General features: G+C 35.7%; 1 protein-coding gene across 1 annotated transcript in view; it reads right to left on the bottom strand.

The window, feature by feature from the left end:
- LOC141435800 (peroxidasin-like) overlaps positions 1–13,403 on the bottom strand; it is a 37,250-nt gene that overhangs the window by 23,412 nt on the left and 435 nt on the right. The gene's annotated exons all lie outside the window — the stretch shown is intronic.

The following is a 13,403-nucleotide window of genomic DNA, read 5'->3' as shown; positions in this document are numbered from 1 at the left end:
GGTGGAAACGGAGCCTAAAGAAAAAGGGTATATTTTTTCAGGATTCATGTAAGTCATATCATGATATCACACTTCAGACTAGCTACTCCAATTTGGATATTTTTTCCAGAAAAGGTTTAGATATGAAAAATAATGTGTGTAAAATTGCATGGAAAGTGAAAAATCTCCATATGTATAAGTGAGTCGGAACAGAACATGAACCACAACAAAGTTTGTAGGCACAACCATTTGCAACTAAAGACTATTCGATCTTGAACAAATCTATTGCAAACTGAAATAGACCTTGACGACAGTGTGTGTAGGTACATACATACATTAGTAAGTTACTAATAAAATAGAACCTTGAGTTTAAATTAAACACAAGTTACTCGTAAGTTTACAGCTGGAGCTAGACGGCTCCAATATTTTGCATACTGGATTTCTGTTAGCAAGCGACTAATGGTTATGTTAAAACCGCGTTTAAAGGAAAGTAACTGGGCGACCGAGCTCCGCTCGGGATAAAGCTCGGTAACCAGCGTTTTCCCAGAGATAAGACAAAGCTAGATGGATTTTTCATCCCCGAAAACCCTTAAATACCAAATGTCATCGAAGTCGTTGGAGCCGTTTCCGAGATCCCCGAAATATATATATAAACTGAACTCAGATAAATCATGCTGGTTTTTTTTGTTTAATAAACCACTTTTCATGTAAGACAGCCGAAACGTTTTTTCCTAACGATCATTTCGTCGTACGAATACAATAATTTCTACTTGTAGTTTGCATGGCAACACTGAGCCCCGAACTGTTTGGCTTATAAATTTGACTAGCACTCTGTTACTAAGCCTCGCTTCTAATTATTTATCACAACATCCAGGGAGTTGAATGGACAGCCAACGGCTTCTATTTTAACACGTCTGGCAGTTTATACCTAGATACCAAAAATTATGAGAAATTAAATGATGGCAATCGTTTTCTATCGTCGAAAATCGGGAAACCATCGTGTGTATCTATCTACTTTACTAATCCCGATGGTGACGTAAGCGTCCCTGGCTCTGATGCGGTAACTGTTTGGTTCTCATATATTTTTATTACTTAGATGATTCTTTTGACTAAGAATGTAGTTTTTATTCTTAACATATGGCTTCACGATACCGTGAGATCATTCACTAGTTGTTGTTCGCAACTTCATCCACAGTGAATTTTAGGTACACTTCCTCGAAATAAAATGTGTGTTAATTAAGGATAGCGTAGCTTTTATGTGCGGAAGATCTCTTAAATCAGTTCAGTCAAGAAGTAGAGATTGCATCGAATATCAAACAAAACAAAGCAGTCCTCTTTTTTACATCATACAAGCCGCCCGCCCCGACTTTGCACGAGTATACTGTCTAAGACAAAAATGAGACTAATTTCACCTCTCAGGCGTTTTCTGTTTCACTTGCTCAATTTTTGTATGACATTTCTAAATTGAATTTTTTCACACTTGCATTTAATTGCGCAAACATATGTATATGTTGGTATCATTAATGCAAAACCTCTCGGCAGACAAACATAACAAAAACAGAATTAAGTAATCAAATAGCCAGCAGTTGTGAAGTGATGCTCGAAAATACATCGCTTCAATCAATTTTTGTTTATACAGATTCTACTAATATTTATAAATATGAAAGTAGCTGTTGGTCTATCTACTACCTCATGCTTAACCGCTGAACCGAATTCGATGAAATTTGGTATGGTGAAGTTTGACAATCTGGGAAGGACATGGGATAGTTTCTATCCCGAAAAATTTTGTACCTAGTTGCCGTGGAATTCGCCAAACAAAGTCGCGGACAAAAGCTAGTTATATTATCATCTATACTTACTAGTATGATAAAGAAGATATTGGATGGATTGGATGCACTTGGTATTAAATTGCATCCGAGCAATGTATGTCGGGTTACATTTTTGCTGGCTGTCACCTTATCGGCTATTTATATTACTACGAATATTATGTTTAAGCTAGACGGAGTCAAAACAAAATCTATTTATTTCACTGAATTACAAAAATAATCTTCCACTTCGATTCTAATCTTATTTTTTAAAGATTTTAACGAATCTCATTATCGTCCTTACATCTAACTCAATAAAGAAATGACATTAATTGTAGGATTCACCAACTAATCGGAAAGGCTTTTAATCGGTATTTTTTATAAGTGTTTGTGTAACTAACTACATTTAGTGGAAGTTGCGTGCACGAGGAAATCAAAATAAAGGAATTGCGTGAAAAAACGATGCACATTTTATAATAAGTAATTTTATAAATACACATTTATTATTGTACCCCGTACTGTAATAGATGCGAATTCATTTATTTATAGGCTGGCATCACCATACTTACCCTAGTTTGAACATAACAAACAGGAAAATATAGACGATATAAATATTCATTAATTGGGTGTGTAATGTTTGTCATAACAACAATTTGCGAATTTTCATTTCTCATATCATAACACAAATATAAGAATTTTAATCTGTCGAAAAGTTGAGAACGTATAAAAACAATATTATATTAAATAAAATAATATACATAATTCCATAAAATATTATGTTTTAGGTACCCATTATTTGCAATTATGTCGAAAACCGAAAGCAGAGAGCAGCACTATTCGTAAATATTTATGCAGGGGGCCTACCACGCTCTCTTAATACGATTCAGTTTAGGCTCTAAACTGAACTGCATCGCTATTTCGTACCACGACGTTACTTTTGCGATTCATTTCAAGCACGGTTCAGCGACAGCGATACAGACATTCTCATTCACTCACTTCAAGCGCTTAACTTGAGTGGGAATTGAATCGCTTCAGTGTCAAATTTAGCGATTCAGTATAAGTTACTCATTCTGACAATTCTTTTGGAATTTTAAGTGTTTTACTTGGAATATTTTTAAATTTCAAGAACTTTTAAACTTTTTTTCAAGTTTTATAACTTTTCATAGGTACTCACGACATTGTGCTTCGTAACGCCTCATTGATAAAACTATTTTTTCAGTGAGAAAATAGAATCGTGGATTAGTGACAGCGTAAACATTTTATTTGTAATCAACACAACGGTTGCTAAGAACACGGAATGACATAGAGTTATGGTTTTCCAAAATAAAGAGGTTTTAGTATACAATATTTGGTTTGCATATAGCGGCATCCCTTTCGCGACTTACTTAGCGTTTCAGTTTCGGACCAGAGACAATATCGGTCTTTCATTCACTTGTAAACCATTGAGACTCAGCTCTGAGAAATAAACCTCGTGGTAGGTACCAATTTCGACGATTCAGTTTAGGTGCCTAAATTGAACTGCTCTGCGTTTGGATCGTTTATGAAAAGATCATGGTAGGCCCCCTGGTCTCTTTTTCTAATTTTTTTTCTGTGCATCCATGTTTCATTTTGTATTTTCGTTGGATTTCACGGGATGACCCGGATGACCGCAAAAGTAACAAATTTGGAGTTGTAATAAAAAATACAAAATACTCCAAAAACCGATCTTAAATAGATTTTTGACAAAAAGTAAATAAACTACCTTTATTAATTTGCTACCCCGTTCTCAAATTCATTTGATTTGATTTTTCAACCGTACCAACCGACGACAAACAGTACCTAACACGTTAATTAGACAAACTTTCCTTCGCTTTTCGGTCACAGATAGTTGCAGAACATAAAAAAAGTACATAAAAAAGGCATGCATGTTTGTTAAAAAACACCCCGAACTTTTTAGAAGCAGGTCCGATGTCTTTGTAGGTAAACAGAGAGCTCAATACAAGAACCTATTATATTCCTTGTCGTGCTGCTATCTATCGCAAAAATGCGTATAATATGTGCATTATTTTATACAACAATCTTTCAGCAGATTTGAGACAAATGGAATATAATAAATTTGTAAAGGAAATTACTAGATGGCTTAACGTAAATTGCTTTTATAGTGTTAAAGAATTTGTAGAATTTTATAATTGACATTAATTACCATGCACATTATATATATTGTATTTTTATTTAAACACTGACATTACTATGCACATGATGTAATTTAATTTAATCTGTAATATATGTAGAACTTTTGCATGTCGTTCACCGACTGAATACTGTACTGCTGTACCTTAACACCCTGTACTATGTTTATAAGTATTCTAGCAAATAAAATAATTCTATTCTATTCTATTCGCCGTCCTAGAATCTGCATCAACTTACTTGCTTTCAAGTAAATAAATAAAACATGCTATATCTGAATCTTAAGGTCTCTACCCACTACACCGTATAATACCATGACCGTAATAGGAACGTATCAGACACGGAATGTAACCCAATACGGAGACGTTACTAAACGGCGTGTCGTACCGATAGGATGCGTATAGGTAGAGTCATTCACGATGACGCGTGCAGATTTCGCCTTCAGAAACTGTCATTTGATTGCGATCGCGAGCGTCAGAATCGTTAAGCAATACGGTCTCTGGTATTATCCAGCTTTCTATCTGTGAGAGGTTTGTAAAAAGTGGTCCAGTAATTCCAGAGATCAACCCCTAATAGGGGGGCCCCTCGTACAAACATATACAGAGTTTGCCCGTTTTAATATCATTAGTGTATTTATTAAATTCACATCATGATACACTAGGTATAGGTACAGTCAACGTCATAAATAAGTGATGACTTTTGTACCTTGTCGCTTTCAGACGGTACACAATATCGTTTGGCTTTTCAAACCCGACGTTAAAATGACAAGGTACAAAAGTGATCACTTATTTATGACGTTGACTGTACTAACCACTAGGTACTACAGCGCAGGTTTCGCAAAGTAAAATTTAAAAAAAGTAATTGCAAGCATAAATGATAAAGATATTGCATGCAAAAACAGGAAATCGCGAAAAAAACAGTAGATGCTGAATTTACCCTTAAAAGAAAAATTGAAAAGATTGAAAATTTAATTATAATGTTGAAAAACATAGTTTTCAAACGTGAAAAAACGGAATTAAAACGGGTAAAGTTCTAAAAGGTAAGGTTAAGGTGTCCATTAACACCGCTCAATTTTAATGAGCGTAAGAATAAAAAAGATTTCCCTACTGACACAAAAACTAACCATACTATTTCCAACCAAACTTTTTCCAGTCAGTCGCTTTTTATGGATAACTATCATTTAACGTGGTCCAACGGTCCAACTTTTTGATCACATGCAAATAAAAACTTTATTTTTACGTTTGGAGAGTAACCTATATTAAACCGGCGCTTAAATTGGACCACTTCTGTATTCCCACCATATTACACAATTTATTTACCTACACTTGCAACAAAAAGTGAAGCGATAACAGATGACTGGCAACAGTGTTTGTTGCCAGTGTAAATAAATTGTGTAATTTGGTGGAAATACAGAAGCGGTCCAATTTAAGCACCGGTTCAATATAGGTTACTCTCCCTTACATACCTACTACTGTGTACATGATAATTAAACCCAATCATAAAATCGTGATAAAATCCAATGAAATTGTAATTTTTTGTGAACATCCCCCATCCCTTCTTCTGATTATCTAGAGTCTAGGGCAAAAACAGTAGATTTCTAACAAAAACTAGTAGCACATAGTAGATATCGGCCAAAACCGATTTTTGGTAAGTACATACCAGTAGAACAGTATCGATGTCGGCCAGAAAAACGGAGATTCCTGTAAAAACAGCAGAACCGGCAATACTACACTGAACCCATAACCGAGCTCGGGGTTCTAGTCGTTTGATACTCGAATGTTACTAGCGATTGCCTGGGTATACTGCTCTCGCTACAACTTTGCAAATTACCGGAATTAAAAGGAGCCCACATTGATCTATAAAGGTGTACTTTCTATTTGTGAAAGAATTATTAAAATAAAATAGGTTCATTTCTCCCGGAGATTATTTCTCCATACAAACGTTCCGTAGGTACAAAAGATCTGGCTACAGAATTTTGTCTGAAAAAAAAAATACATACAAAAAATAAATACTTCTAAATACATATTGAGTGAGCACCCTGAGGCGCAGATTAAACATAAAACTTGAACAATTTAATGTTAAGTACTGAAAGAATTTATGGATAAATTGTAATGATAATAAGTAGTTGGTAAACAAAGCAAACACTGAGCGGGTATAATGCTTACATCTTGTTTGTTACTTTATTGGACCTGTTCAATAGCTGAGCTACGTCAAAAAAGATAACAATAACCATCACCGATTTACGCAAACTACGTTAGTAACTAGCTGCACTGTTTATAAATCTATTAAAATCCCGTGACCTCGACACGAACCCACAAAACCGATACGTCCTAATTCCCGATCAAACATGTATGTAGTTCAGTTTTAAAGATTAGTTAGGTACGGGCACTTACCTATTTTAGTTAGGGCCTGAATACATCTCGATAATTTATAATGACAGCAGCGCAGCAGGGCTACTACGAAACCCGAAACTCGAAGTTCGTGTCGTGCGGTCCCTCCGACACTTATATATACTATTTAATACGAGAGCGAGAGGGACGGTCGGTCGGCGGACGGTCTTCAGTCACATACTGATCACTTTGTATGACAATGTAAAAGCGTTAAAAGGGTTAAGAGAGTATACACACAGACAAGGATTAGTTCACACCAAAACTCAACAGGACATCATACTTTATTGAGGAATACTAAGTACCTCTTAGTTCTTGGTTTGTCCTATCGCCTCTCAAGCCGAGGGTCGTGGGTTCCAACCCCGGCTCGCACCGCTGCGTTTTTCGAAATTCATGTGCGTAATTACATTTGAAATTTACCACGAGCTTTGCGGTGAAGGAAAACATCGTGAGGAAACCTGCACAAACCTGCGAAACAATTCAATGGTGCGTGTGAAGTTCTCAATCATCCGCACTGGGCCCGCGTGGGAACTATGGCCCAAGCCCTCTTGTTCTGAGAGGAGGCCTGTGCCCAGCAGTGGGACGTATATAGGCTGGGATGGACTACCTCTTAGGAATATTCGTAGAATATCTTCTCAATAAGTCGCGCCTCACAAAATGACCCCAAGAATTTCAAATCCTACCATCCTACAAAAAGTCGTTGACCTCCACAATTTTGAAATTTTAACTTACCTACGAAATAAGTAATAAAACAGCTTCTCGTCTCAATTTCGCCTATGCCCAAGTTCTAGAGCCGAGAATTTGTACCTAACTGACAAACTAATTAGAAATATGTATTATAAAGGACTCTAGCCCATTTGATATTGATAATAGGTACATAACGTAAGTAGGTGCCTACGACTGCTAGCATCACTGCATGTGGTTAAAAACTCGTGTGTAGGTGCATTTAAGTACAGATGTGAACCTAACGTTGCATTTTTATTGCAATGATGAGCATTACAGTCACCACCAGATAATACATACATACATAACATAATTAAACTCTAGAACACGATGATCAAATGAGCTTCGACACAACTTCAGTGCAAAGTCTAGGCTCTAGACATAATAAACCACGCTTTGATTAGCAATAGGATATTTAATGGAATATAATAGAATAGAATAATTTGAATGCAAGTTAATTTTATTTATTAATAAAGCAGCTAATGCAATAACCTAACCAACTTATAAAGGTAAAGAAACCTTTGTTCTCATTTCAAAGTTAAATATCTCAAAAACGGCTGAACCGATTTTAATGTAACATAGCTAAGAATAACCGCAAGGAAACTCACTTTCATGTAAAATAAACCGCATCGAAATCGGTCCATTCGTTTTGAGAGCAAAGATGCCGCTGACAGACAGACAGACAGATGGATATTGGCGTCCAACTTACTTAATAAGACTCCTCTTTTTGCATCAGTGGTGGTTAGAAACGATGATATTATCTGCCTAGATATTTACAAAATTATGCGATGAGTGAAATAATACGGTATCAACCTGACCAATGTTAAACTTTTTAATAGATCGGGATGAAATTATTATCTGGAGTTAGAGGCAAAGCATGCACTAACGTTTTGTTTTGGGGGGAATTTATTTTATGAGACAGTTTATAAATACACTTTGATATACATGCCTAGCTTTTGAAGAGATAAAGGTTGTACGTGTTTGAAATTCCAAGCATTTTGTCACAATATTTTGTTCAGTAGGTTGGTGGTCTGATCTAAATTCTAAATTATTATAAAACCGTATAATTAAATAACAGTGTTAATTATGGAAAGCTCGAATAAGAATTATCAAGTTTAATGTGAAAAAATAATAATAATTTGGTACTTTTCGGTCACATAAATCTATCTATCTAATACCCTTAAATGAACGATTCTTGTATATTTACTCGTATTTCTTTCGGGAATCTCGAAAACAGCTCTACCAATTTCGATGAAATTTGTTATGTGGGAGTGTTCGGGGAAGATCGATCATTCTAGTTTGATCGTTTCTCTGGGAAAACGACTTTTTGAAACCGACTTCAAAAAGGAAGTTATCAATTTGGTTGAATTCATTGCTTTTTTTCGAGTTATGGACCGAGCGAATGTTTATCCGGGTTCAATTTTGTCACGGTCGAATATTTCAGCCAAATTTCATAATTAATTATTCAATGACATCGCAGTGCACACGGGCTTTGCAAATGAAATGTTTTATGGTACAAAATTGGAAGTTACAGTTAGTAGTAACCTCTTGGTTATTCCAGTGTCCAGTCTCGTAGCAAGTCTGTCTCCTTTTTCCAATATTGACGTGTTCGTTATCCTTATATTATGCATTGTTCGCATAGGTGCAAGTTCCCTAGTAGTTATGGACAAGTGTAAGGGCCCTTTCCACACCGCGTTTTTTAAACGAGCCGTCGACGCAATATGAATAGATATAAATATCACGGGACAATTCACACCAATTAACCTAGTCCCAAAGTAAGCTTAGCAAAGCTTGTGTTATGGGTACTAAGCAACGGATAAATATAATTATATAGACAGATACATACTTAAATACATATTAAACACCCAAGACCCGATAACAAACATTCGTATTTTTCATACAAATATCTGCCCCGACACGGGAATCGAACCCGGGACCTCAAGCTTCGTAGTCAGGTTCTCTAACCACTAGGCCATCTGGTCGTCTAAACGACTAAAGATATGAAGTAGTAGAGTAAGGTAGAGACTTTTAATAAATTATATTTTTACATTGCTAATCGGAATCAATATTTAAGTTAAAGTCTTAGGCAAACCTTGTCTTTAATTAGGTAATTTTTACAGTACGTACCTTACGCTGGTTATATTATACATAATGTACTTCGAAGGTTTGCATAGATTAATACCTATTTGAAAACTACCAACATCCACGCCTCTGCAGGGCTACTACGAAACTCGAAGTTCCTGTCGTGCAGTCCCTCTGACACTTATACTATTTAATACGAGAGCGAAGAGGGACGATACGATACGAACTTCGAGTTTCGAGTTTCGTAATAGCCCTGTGCCCTTAGTGTAAGTTTTCGGTTACAAAATACGTTTCGATCGCGTTCGCGTTAAAATCTCAATTTGTATGCAAACACGAACAGCGCCTCTAGCGGAACGTTAGCGATGTTCGTGTTTCCATACGAATTGAGATTTTAACGCGAACGCGATCGAGACTTATTTTGTAACCGAAAACTTACACTAAGGGCACTGCTGGCACAAGCGCTGTTAATCATAATCATCGAGTACGAACAACTATACTTGGTTTGGATAGGTATTTAATTAAATGTAAACAAACTTCAGCTGCCAGATTTGGTAGATTCAAGGATTTTAAACATTTTACTTATCGATCACTGTAATACAAACTAGTCTAGTGTATTTCAATACAGAAATGTAAATGTTTAGATACTTTAATGGGGAATTTCAATATTTAAGACAACAATTGACGTTGTTTTGTTTACATTTAGTTAAATACCTATCCAAACCAAGCATAATTCGGTAGGCGTAGATCAATATATTTATCGAACGTCTCCTGTGTGCGATCCGAACCTTTACTTAATCTGTGTCACTACACTAGGCCACCGATTAAACTAAAATAGCAGTTGAGTTCTGTTATCTTTTGTATAAAGATAAAATTTAATAACAAAAGACATACGTAGGTAGGTAAAAAACTTAAGATGACCAGTTGTATGTTGTAAGTAGCAATAGTAGTAACGTGTCTGTATAGATAAGTCGGCGTTCCATATTCGAAAAATGACTTAAGTCCCTTATCAATTCTGTGCACTAATTACCTACATACAACAGGTCATCTTCTTACGTTTTTTACCTATAACGCATTTATACCTCGCGCCCCGCACGTCGGGTCGGGGTCTTAATGCCAAGACGGGTACAAACTTTATGTCAAGATCACCCGATTACTCCTTTTTTGGGATCAACACAATTAAACCGGTCATGCTGAGACAAGAAAAGGTAATGAATTTACAACCCATAAGAATTTTTTGGGACTTTTCAGAGTTTTATACCCGAAAATAGTAAAAAAACGGAATCCTATTGTTCTTGGTTTCCATCTGCCTGTCTACGCTTCTGTCATAAAGGTCAAACGTTAAATCGTTGAAACTATTATAGTCTTGAAATTTTCTTTCACAGAATATTTACTATGGCCGCTATACTTAACAACAAATTATATACATTAAATGAAGTATAAAAACCAGCCAAGTGTGTGTCGGGCTACGTGTAGTATAGGGTTCCGTATCTACTAATATATGCAGCAAGTAATTCAGTATTAAGTTATGATCGACTATAATTCGTTAACTTGAAATGTCTTTTCAATTCGATGCATGTACCTACTATATTTATGATTTTTCATTCGGATTTTTTATCACTCAACTGTTTAGCTTGAAGACGGGGAGTACTTTGCATGATCTTATAGGTAAGTACATTTATGCAAAACTACAGCTTTCTAGCACTATGTCCCTAAGCTAAGCCGTGGTCTTACGGACCGACGGTCATGGCGAATCTATAAGGTTTTTGTAGGAGACTAGAGAATCCTAAAAATAGGTACCCGGCCATTACAGAAGAGACGTGATTTTTCGGCGTAATTATTCAATTTTAGTACCTAATAACAGCTGTCCGCTCGCGCTTAGTCGGTTTTTGAACTGCAAAGCGACTTATAACTTAAATTTCAAAAGCCGAAAGTTATTTATTATTGCACCGAGTGCCGATTTGGAGCCCGAGCGTTAGCGAGGGCTTTAAAAAGCACGAGGGCAATATAAATTACTGAATGCGAGGTGCATAATCTGCATTTCTTTCAACTATTACAGGAATAGTAGACAAAAAAAACTCATGCTAAACAATTAATAGGAAAGAAATGATTCCATTTTTGTAAGTTTACATTCGCACTCTCAAAAAATGACCACGGAAAATTTGCAAGGTTCCCGCCAATTTGTTTCTTACTTTTTTGTAGTAGCCAGCAGGGCTACTAGTACTCGAAGTTCTTATCGTACCGTGCTCTCATATTAAATAGTATAAGTATCAGAGGGACCGCACGACATGAACTTCGAGTTTCGAGTTTCGTAGTAGCCCTGCAGATATTCTTACCCGCGATCTGTCAAATTTCGGATGGGCGCCAGGTTGGCCAACCAAACACATTTTTTTTTTTCAAATATACGGCTACTGTCTGTCAAATTTCATAAGACTGTCAGGTTGAGCAACCTAACGCTAGATTTTTTTACACTATGCAGGCTAATTTTATAGCAAAAATACTTGTGTTAAGTACCTCTTTGGTGGTGCAATTTAAAAAAAAACTAAACAATGCAATAAAGGATTTTCATACATTTTTTCTGCTCTAGAGCAGGAAAGTCCCGTTTTGTGCTGGGTATTTAGTACGGTTATGATGAAATTAAAGCATAGTTGGAAGAAAATATATTTTTCACCTCACTAGCTCGAAAAAGCTTTCTTTATCCTTCGAAATCTGCGTGGAAAGTCGCTTTTTATCCTCTTGGCTGGAAAGAGTTTTTGAAATTCGAACGTTATCGTGAACCCGCACACCCGCCCATATTATTAACCGCTTACTTCCACAACCTCGTATCTGGCCACAAAATAGCTTTAGAATCATCTTTATGTTAAGTATGATAGTGTTGATTTGTTGTATACAATTCGGGTAGATACGAGGTTGAGGAAGTAAGCGTTGAATATAGACGTACTTATTCAAAAAGAAAGTTCGTCATAATATATTGTTGAAGTAATATTTAAATCTGTTATTTTATTCTTATTACTAAACAATTATTTGGTAATAATGAAGCTCATTTCAGTTTTCTGAAATTGTTCCAAATGCGTCTATAATTACAATAAAAATACATTACAGAACAAACAAGAAGAAAACAGATATCAAATGATGAAAAGAGATTTGGAAACGCACCGGAAAAAAAGAACAATGACACGTTCTGAAACGTGGTTTGTTATAAATTCTTTCATTAATATAAATGCGTTAGTGTTTTCATTCTTGTTGTTATTTATTAATACCAAAAAAAATAGATAACATTTATTTACATTTTGTTCTATTACATAAGTTTTTTCGTCTTTATTCACAAAAATAACGACAAATAGGTAGATAGAGATGTGGTCAAATTCAAAACGCACCAACTGTTCACAATGTCAATATTACCAATTCTAGTAATAATTATTTTAACTTTGAGTAGGTTTAGCTACTTGCATAATGAAATGTAAAAAGTACTGGCTAACTCACTTAATCAACGTCCAACCCAAACCCTGGATCTAAAAAGCTGAATTTTGACTTCGAAATTCCCTCTTTTAATGCAGACAAGAACGTGATGTATTTTGACATATTTCCATGGGACGAGAATTCTGAGATTTAGAAAAAGCCACTGGCATAAGCTAGCTAGCGTCACCTGAAGCTGATTTATAAGAGTTTTCAATTTATTTTCTTTCATCTACCTACTATTTTTCTCGCTGTCGTGAGGTGAAAAATTGTGTGTTCCACTCAGCTGTAAAGTTGTTTAGCATCTCGTGCCTTTGAAACCCTCGACTACGCTCAGGATTCTTCTTTTGAACTCCTTTTGAACTCGCTTCGCTCGTGGTTCAATCCTAGAATCCTTCGTTTGCTCAGGTTTCAATAAATAAGCACTTGTGCCAAACAGTCACTTTCCAGCCTTGCATAACAAATAACTTTTGTATTTTATGGAAGCGTAACTAGTTTCAGTCTAGGTATGTCTATGCGAAACCTACCTACTTATAAAAATTTAAGACACAAGGAAAAATATATTCAAGTATTTAAGGACTAAGTATACTGTACTAATTATTGTAAAGGCGGGTTACAATTTGTCCCATGTAAGTACGTGTACCTATTTTAATACCACTTATTGAAACAAAACGGTAAACTTGCTCAATGATCTTAAATTAGCATAAATAATTCGCAGAGGCATCAGTTTCCTGGAATTGTTTGATAGCTAATAAAACATTCACAAAATCTGTTCAGCACCAGATGGTTTCGCAACAATAACATTCCC

This window comes from Choristoneura fumiferana, chromosome Z, assembly GCF_025370935.1.
Source record: "Choristoneura fumiferana chromosome Z, NRCan_CFum_1, whole genome shotgun sequence".
Taxonomy (NCBI): Eukaryota; Metazoa; Arthropoda; class Insecta; order Lepidoptera; family Tortricidae; genus Choristoneura; species Choristoneura fumiferana.
Note: the sequence above shows the minus strand (reverse complement) of the source record. Positions and strands in the feature narration are given on the sequence as shown.